At 45.1% G+C, this 8,808-nt stretch overlaps 1 long non-coding RNA gene across 6 annotated transcripts; it reads right to left on the bottom strand.

The window, feature by feature from the left end:
- Positions 1–861: 861 nt before the first annotated feature.
- LOC127341201 (uncharacterized) lies at positions 862–6,097 on the bottom strand. 6 transcript variants are annotated; one of them, XR_007875341.2, is made up of 6 exons: positions 5,137–6,097; positions 4,508–4,631; positions 3,617–4,145; positions 2,865–3,523; positions 2,605–2,689; positions 862–1,502 (listed from the first exon to the last, which is right to left on the bottom strand). It is a non-coding gene; the product is annotated as an uncharacterized lncRNA (long non-coding RNA). The 6 variants fall into 6 exon arrangements; XR_011751246.1 differs by having other exon boundaries at positions 2,605–3,006; positions 3,147–3,523; XR_011751245.1 differs by having other exon boundaries at positions 2,605–3,250; positions 3,380–3,523.
- Positions 6,098–8,808: the final 2,711 nt, after the last annotated feature.

Raw genomic sequence — 8,808 nt, 5'->3', positions numbered from 1 at the left:
AACTCCTTCAAAATTAAAACCCAAAAGAAATAAAATAATACAAATTAAAAAGAAACCAGATTTAGGGGAGGGGGCTAAACCTAAACCTCTGCGGAGGCCTTTAGTCGCGGTTGGCCGGAAGAACCGCGACTAAAGGTCCTCCGCCTCGGCGCCGCCTCGCGGCCCACGTGGACGGGCCTTTAGTCGCGGTTCGTAAGGAACCGCGACTAAAGGGGGGGGCCTTTAGTCGCGCTACTTTGGTCGCGGTTGCGCAACCGCGACTAATGGCAGTTGCGAACCGCGACCAAAGCCCCTTTTTCCACCAGTGTGGGCCATATATGGCCTGGGTATCGCGCACGACTATGAGTTCATGGGTCGTAAAACAACCGTTTATGTACCACTATTCCCTCGGCCTATATTCCAGCATATCTTTGCTCGGATGGCGAACGTCGCTGTGTTCGTCCTACTATGAATGGTATCGGCATTGGGTGAAGGCACGTTGGTCGCCAGAGAATGAACTTGGGCTGGATGTAGATTAATGGTCTGTGTCACACCAGGCGTGGGCAAGATGTAGATTAATGGTCTACGTCACACCAGCCTCTATGGCCATGGTTCCTATCCTCGGTGATACCGATAGGCCTTGCGTCCTATGCGCTCCAGGCTGGGTAGCTGTCTGACGACTGATTACTTTCTTTGTGTGTCTTACAGGTCGATTCTACGGGCCGTTGTTGGCAGTAGGGCTGCCTGGAAACAAGTGCGTGGGAGAAACCAAACGGGCCTCTTAGGCTAGGGACTAATTATACTAGCAAAATGTGGCGCGGCGGCACGCCGCGCCGGTGAAACTATACTGGAGGTTACAACGCATGCATAGTAGTGACTATCTAGGGAAATTTCATGGATATATGTACACACAAATATGAGTTACAACCTATAGTTCAATGGTAGATTAAGCAGATGCTGCTGCTTATGCCATACAAAACAATGCGTGCCCCTGCAGTTCTACATTTTTAAGGCTTATATGGTCTATGTTTCAGCCAACCTGTCAAAAGCAGGCATCATAGATCAGTAAGCCAACCTGGTCTTCAGCAAGACTTAGTATCCAGTGATGCAGTCGTCAATGTGTTCCATCATTATCCGTGAACAATAGTGGTCAAACATGACATATTGCTTACAAAAGACGAAACGCATCAGTAGAGGCTATCCATTATATGTATGCTTTGGAGCCAACTATCAAATGTGGCCGGTCTGCCGAGTTGTCCGATTTTGGCTGCATGAAATAGATCCTGAAACTGCAGGTAGTCTTCATCGTCCTAAGAAAGAACAATGATCTCCTTTCCCTTGACCAAGGTGAATGGCTGGGAGGACTATTGTTTCCTTTGTCAGGTGGTCAACATTTTCACCGTCAGCAAAGCCAGCACTCTTCGCCACGGTAAGATTCTCGGTTCTCGCCCAATCAGTGGCATCGAGAACCCGTGTGATGGCAATGGCTCTATAACCCAAAGAAAGTAAGGCTCTAATACCACCTGAAAATCAACAACATAACTTCGTCAGTGGATAATACTGAGATATAACTAACATACCACTAATTTTCAAGCAAGAGGATCTTTGCCTTAGTAAAGCTATGGGAAATGCATCCATAGAGCGTTTAGATAATAGATTGTTCCGTTGCATGAAATGTCAGTAGCCCAACATTATTCATGCATTTAAGTGATCTTTTTTCCCAAAATTTCCCTCTTCGAGGAAATGGCCGACTTCTTGTGCATTAAGAGTAATTTTATTTCCACTCATGACTTTAGTAGCATATTATGTTTGAGACACTGATTAGTGCATGAAGACCACTGCATTTTCTTCGTGAGCACCAAGGAAAATGAAAATAACAGGTTGTTTTTGGCCTTGTGACCTGATAGCTTCCTGAACACGCAAACTTAATTTAAACTTCCCTATAATGCTAAATTAAGGAAGCAGAGCATGCAAGGGAAATCAGGTTTTTAATTAAAGAGGGTACCATCATGCATTTAGTATATATCACTATTTGGTGTGGGAATAAAAAAATTACATAGTCGTTCTGACTTACTGAAGTCTGCAAATTATGTACTGACTATGCAATTTTTCATCATTAATTATCGCAAAGTTACACAGTTATTTTCTGTATCGGCTTATTTTGCAAAGAAATCTGTAACACCTTAATTTTATCAAAATTAATATGCAGGGACAAACTACTTTAAAAGTCATTCTAGTGCCTTGATATCACCCAAACCTGGTGTGTGAGAGATTGCAAGTTAATTACTCTAGAATCCGGGAGACATCATTTAATGGAGCAGTGAAGTCTACTCAGACTCTAAACCATGTACTGCCAACCCACAAGTAAGAAGCATGTGTGCAAAATAAAGGAAACCATGTCATTTGGATTCCTCTATGTATATGTTAGCTATAAGGTTCTCATGTGACATTATTTGTAACTCCTATGATATTATCTGTAATCACCTTACTTGAGAAGGGAAAGAGAAGTTTCTCTATCTCATAGGTATATTGTTTATAATCACGTAAGTAAATTTAAGAGTAACAAAATAGCACTTTTACAATAGAGACGAAGAGGATAAAAACCAAAGGATCGAATTGGTCCACCTATTTGATTTTCTGATGGTCTTGAATCTCTCGAGGCTATGGTCATGTCAACTCTAGTTTCTTTGGCAGATTCAACATTGTAAATCTGAATGGTTAAATCAAAGAAAAAATACATCTTCGGAACGTAATTGAAGAATTGATGATAAAAGATGAATGGCCTTCGAAAGAGACAAATATGGTGCTAATTTTTCAACTACAAAAGCAAATGGTTGCATTTCTTTGAATAGAAGTAATGATACTGATGATAGAAGAAGAGTGACCTTCAGATCAAGCATGGGGTCTACAAAACACGAAGGCATGCACAAACTCGGTATGAACCTTAAAGCCACCACACTGGGTCTACAAAACGGCTAATGCTTGCTTTTTTGGTGAGTGCGCTGGGTTGGCCGCCCTTTGACAGAGCTGTTAGAAGCTTCGAAAGAAAAAGTTATTGTTCAGAAGAAACTTGTTTTCCAACTTTTGCAGAATAAAGATAATAACATAATGATGCCTACGAAATAATCCATATGGTATCACTACATAAGCAGGTAAGGAGGACTTACAAATCAAACTGAGTGCAACTCTGAGAATATAATGCCTCATAAAATTCCATTTCATTTTTATCAAAAGAGACTCACCTAAGATGTACAAATTAAACTTCGTGCAACTGGTGAGAAGAGGAGAAATTAAATCCATCATGTATATCCCGACTCAATGTCACCTAAGGTGTAAAAATCTTCTTGCAAGTGGTAGAAAGAGCATTTATTAAATTCATCAAGTATATAACACTTACAACCTTTGGTGGAAGAGCAAGATCTACATCTCAGCATATTTTCGTCCGCCTTAGCACTATGCCCTTCAAGACTTTTTCCTTGAGAAGGGTCATGACCCTGAAGCCCTCAAAACTCGCTGACCCATGTAGTAGCAGTCTCGCTATGTACTGTCAAAGAGTGGCTTTGTGTCAGCAGAGATAATTTCATCAATAAAAATACATGAATATAAGGGACATATCAAACTCTGTAACTGAATTTACTCCTGCAGCAAAAGTGCCTGACTGGTGAGTGACCTCGGCCACATTTTTTCTTCATTTTGCAGGAGATTAGGGGTCGTCAACCAAAATGAAGAAATAAGGGCAATGGTAAAAGTAGGAAAACAAATATTGCGTGACACAACTGCAAGCAGGGAATGCACATCAAAAGAAAACGTGTTTTTCCTTTTAATAACAAAAAAGTTGCAGATATACAACATGGTCTAGGCAAACCAGGAATCACCTTACAGAACGAAACCGTTTCTGAGAAAATTGGCCAAGCACGCCGAAGCACAGTAATATGCTCCACAGTGCTTCCACAGTAGCGATTTAATAAGTAAAGAATCAATTATCTCATCCCTGCTACCTCCTTTAACTACTGAAAATAGTTGCTTAAAATCACCTCATAAAACCGCAGTTTTCCACAGTGACATGCTTCCACAGTGCTCCCACCGAAAGGAAGCAAGCTTCAAGAGCTATCTTCACTCGACATATTTTGTATATGTTCTTTCCAGCAAAACGTTTTACTTGTTGCCTAAAACAGCAACGGTCAGGCCTTTACTCAATGGCAACAGACAGAAAAGTAGGATTATCAGATTCCCAGTGCTGAGTGCACTTGTCCAATTCAAGAACAATGGTCTGTTTTTTAACTTCAAGCTCGAAAAAAAGTAGAATCACGATATCTGAAATTACACACGAACGTTTTCTGTTGTGATGTCCGAAATGAAAAAAAAAGGCTGAACGTTCTCTAGTTTGGGAATGATCTACATGATTAAGTACCTCTCTAAGAAACCATTAAATTAGGTACCATAGTGGGTACTAAGCACCTATTTATAGTCTGACTGGAGCAAAAAGATAGCACCAACAGCAAGATATATTAGAGGAGCTATAACCAACCTGAAGCACAAAAAGCAGAACACCAACGCCACCCCCATCAGGTCAAGACAGTAATATAAGTGCTGATGATATGGGAACATTGCACCTTGTTGTAGAGCCTGCAACATCCTCCATAGCTAGTCCTCTGCAAAGATTCCGGCAAGAGAATCAGGAGAACACTTTGAAATTAAGTTATTCCAAACTGGGATTTTAAATACCATACAACACATTATGAACGGATTCATAAGGCAACAAAATAGTTTCCAAGGATGAGAGGTTGGAAGATGCATGTTGCAGAGTAGTGCAATCTGTTGGCATTCTTTACACCTAGCTGGGTATCTATGAAAGCAAAATCCGCACCACTTTTGCTTCCTGTAACTTAGGCATACAATAGTTGAGCTACAGATAACTGAACAAAGTAATTCAGATGATACATTAGGTGATTTGAGTGTAGAGCACGATATTAAGCAAAATTATCATGTATTCAGCAATCGTATTATCAATTTATTTTGTTCACAAATTGGAACGTACCTTTCCATTACTAATCAGCCTGTTTTGCCTCATAGCCGTCCTAATGTCTGATGCAAGAATAAGGTGCGTGAAATCCTAACAAGTCAATCTGAGTGGCTGAGTTGGCAAGGAAAACGAACCTGCTAAATTCGCCGGTGCCATCGTCCGTGGGGCATGAGGTGGCCGCCATACAGGGAGGGAAGTAGCCAGATCTCAGGGAAAGGAACATGGACTGGCAGGACTACCGCCAAAGAAGGCTGCACCCCATGTGTGAACAACAGTTAGCGTACGGCAGACCCGCAGACCTTGCACGACGGCCTCCACTTTGCCGCCGTGCACCTCCTGCTCGTGCTTCCCATCCCCTTTGGCCTCTCCTCCTCCTCCATATCCGGCTCCTCCTCCTCCTCCATATCCGGCTCCTCCTCCTCCTCCTCCTCAGCCACCTCGATCCCCGGCCTCGTGTTCATCGCCTCTGCATCGGCCGCCACCAAAGTAGGGCGCTCTGTGCCAGAGGTCGCCGCTAGCTCTTTTGCTGGATTGGGGGGCGCTCTAGGGTGCGGTAAAGTGCCACCATAGAGCTGTTTTAGGAGAGGTTAGCGGAGTTATGGCAAAGGATTCACCTGCCACACGCCGATTGAGTCGCCGCCGTCTCACGCCGCAATCGCCGCGACCTCAAATCATCGCCGCCTCTGCTCGAGCAGTTGAGCCTGCACATGCCCTTGAGCCCCGCCTTCGCGCGCCCGTAACACGCAGGAGTGGCGGCTCCACGGGCGAGAGGCACGGCCCTTGAGACCTGCTGCTCGCCGGCACGACCCGGCACCGCGCCAGCCTCCTTCGCCGCGGAGCCTGGCCGGCCTTCTCCGTCGCGGACCTCGCCCCGATCACAGGCGCGCCGTTCTCGGCCTACTTGCGCGTCTCTTCGATGTGGTGGCCGACCTTCCTCGCCGGTGCAAGCCTCCTGTCGCCGATTGAGCGCTGAGACACCAAATATGTGCTGGCCCGGGGAGCATGGCGGCGACGGTGTGGAGGAATTGAGAAGATGAGGCAGAAGATGGGGGAGATGGAGCAAAGATATTGGCGTGGTCGGAAGCGGTGGGACTCTGGAACGGGCGCCGCTTTGACCATACGGTCACACAAAGTCCAAGACATTAGGCCCACCAAAAACAGCTACATCCACCCAATCAACAAAGAAAAGCGGTACAGAGCACTGTAAAAAAAATGCATTACACTGAAAAGGTAGCATGGAAATTCCAAGAGAACATCCAAAATGTACACCGAAAAATATTGTGGGAATGAACCACAAAGTAACACACGTGTTAGCTTCATGTGAACTAAAAAAGAAATCCAAAATTATGAGAAAAAAGAAGTTTGTTACCCTTTAATATAGTAGTTACTAGGCAAATGAAACTTGACTGCGAGACCTACAGCATGTTCGTTCGACACATGAATAATCCGGCTGCGGCGTCTCAGGTGAGTCCTCCTTTCTCTCTCCCCTTACCCGACCTCCTTTCCCTCGCCCTTTCCCAAACCCCAGCCTCCTCGGAGGAGATCTCGTCGATGCCGTCCGTCCCATCCACAACCACGCACCAAATCCCTAGATCGATCGGCTGCATGGGAAGCGGCCGCAGGAGGGGGGTGACGTCGGGAGGGGAACAATGTTCACTCCTCTAGCCCTCCCCAGGCTGGCCTCTCCCTGGCCCTCATTTTTCTTTTCAATTTATTCCATGTCGGCTGCCTATTTTGCCTTCAGATATTCATACGTTTGATCTGCCTGAAGTACATAACATGAGGAAAATAAGCAGCTGAGCTCAATTGAAGGTACAAACTCCATTTTCTCTGCCCTATGCTCTGAATTGTTTGATTTCAAACGCAGTATGCACTGTAGGTTCATCATGTATCGACTATAGTTGGTTGCTTGCATTACCAAGTAGAACAGAAAAATGGTGGCCCATCTGTTATAGTACCATGTTGTACTTGTTATTGAAAGATTTTAGCAAGGCATGCACATACAAATTGTTGACGTCGCTGTGTTCGTCCTACTACGAATGGCATCGGCATTGGGTGAAGGCATGTTGGCCGCCATAGAATGAACCTGCGCTGGCCATGCACGCCACCGGCGTGGGTTGGACGTAGATTCGCGGTCTGCGTCACGCCGGCCTCTATGGCCATGGTCCCTATCCTCGGTGACGTCGATAGATCTTTCATCCTAGGCACTCTAGGCCGGGTAGTTGTTTGATGACTGATTACTTTCTTAGTGTTTCTTATAGGGTCGAGTCTGTGGGCCATTGTTGGCCGTAGGGCCGCCTGGCAACTAGTTCGTGGGAGAAACCAAACGGGCCTCTTAGGGTAGGGACTAGTTATACCAGGCAAACGGAACTTGACCACGAGACCTAGAGCACGTTCGTCTGAGACTTGAACAAGCCGACTGCGGCATCTCCGGTGAGTCCTCCTCTCCCTCTCCCCTTACCCGACCTCCTTTCCCCCTCCCTTTCCCATAACCCAGCCTCCTCGGAGGAGATTTCATCGATGTCATCCGTCCCATCCACAACCACGCACCAAATCCCTAGATTGACTGGATGGATGGTAAGCGTCGGCAGGAGGGGGTGGCGTCGGGAGGGTAATGGTATTCACTCATCTGGCCCTCTCCGGGTCGGCCTCTCCCTGGTCCTCATTTTTCCTTTCGATTTCTTCCATATCGTCTGCCTATTTTGCCTTCAGATATTCACACTTTTGATATGTCTGAAGTGCAGAACGTGAGGAGAATAAGCAGCAGCTGAGCTCAATTGAAGGTACAAACTCCATTTTCTCTGCCCTATGCTCTGAATTGTTTGATTTCAAACGTTGTATGCATTGTAGGTTTATCATGTATCGACTATAGTTGGTTGCTTGCATTACCGAGTAGAACAAAAAAGGGTGGCCTATCTGTTATAGTACCATGCTGTACTTGCTATCGAAATATTTTAGCAAGGCATGCACGGACAAATCATTGGCGGCGCTCTTTTCGAGGGGGTAAAATGCGTTCCCCAACAAAGAGGTGTATCCTTTGTTAGAGCAAGTACAATAAGGTACAGTCAGCAGGCTATAAGAATTAAAATAATATAGTTTTGCTGAGTTGGATGAGAGAGAAGAGGAGAGAGAAGAGAAGTAGGCTACAGGATAATAGCCCGCTGCAGCGCGTGCTCCTAGGCACTTTGTGAGATTGCAAGGTGGACCATATGCATATAAAGTAGTTCATACTTGTATCTAACTATTGTATGAGCTAACTACAAGTAGACTATAGATGACATGGCAAAAACATATAACCAACTGCTGACTCTTCTATTTATCTTGCTCTTAAACCTCTGTTTGGATGCAGTGGCCAGCTAGCTCTCCCGTTTTTCGAAGCCATGGAAGTTGACTGGAAAGCTGCTCAACCATATGTTCGAAGTTAGGATACGCGCGCACGAACCAGAGATAAAAAAAGGTACAGTTTCAGATGGTCTGTGCTCTTAATCAGGGTACATGTTCTTATGCAGTGTCGCTAGAATGTCGACCCTGCTATATCATTGTAGCTAGAGTTAGGTATATGAAATGTATAGCAAGACTGCTAATGTATACATCTAGCGCGTGGGGTTATTGTGCGGCGGATCTGAGGACGTTTAAAACAGCAGTATTCTAACGGATCTGGCACTGTGAGCTGTATTAATTAATGGGTATGAAGAATGGACACATCGAGCGTAGCACATCGTTCTAATGGATCCAGGCTTGCTACCCATGCTTGGATGGTAGGCCTGTGATACATGTGCAGGTCAGGCTGTATGGTGATCGATGGT

Source organism: Lolium perenne, chromosome 1 (genome assembly GCF_019359855.2).
Source record: "Lolium perenne isolate Kyuss_39 chromosome 1, Kyuss_2.0, whole genome shotgun sequence".
NCBI classification, from domain to species: domain Eukaryota; kingdom Viridiplantae; phylum Streptophyta; class Magnoliopsida; order Poales; family Poaceae; genus Lolium; species Lolium perenne.
The sequence above is the reverse complement of the archived record's forward strand: the minus strand, read 5'-3'. Positions and strand labels throughout refer to the sequence as shown.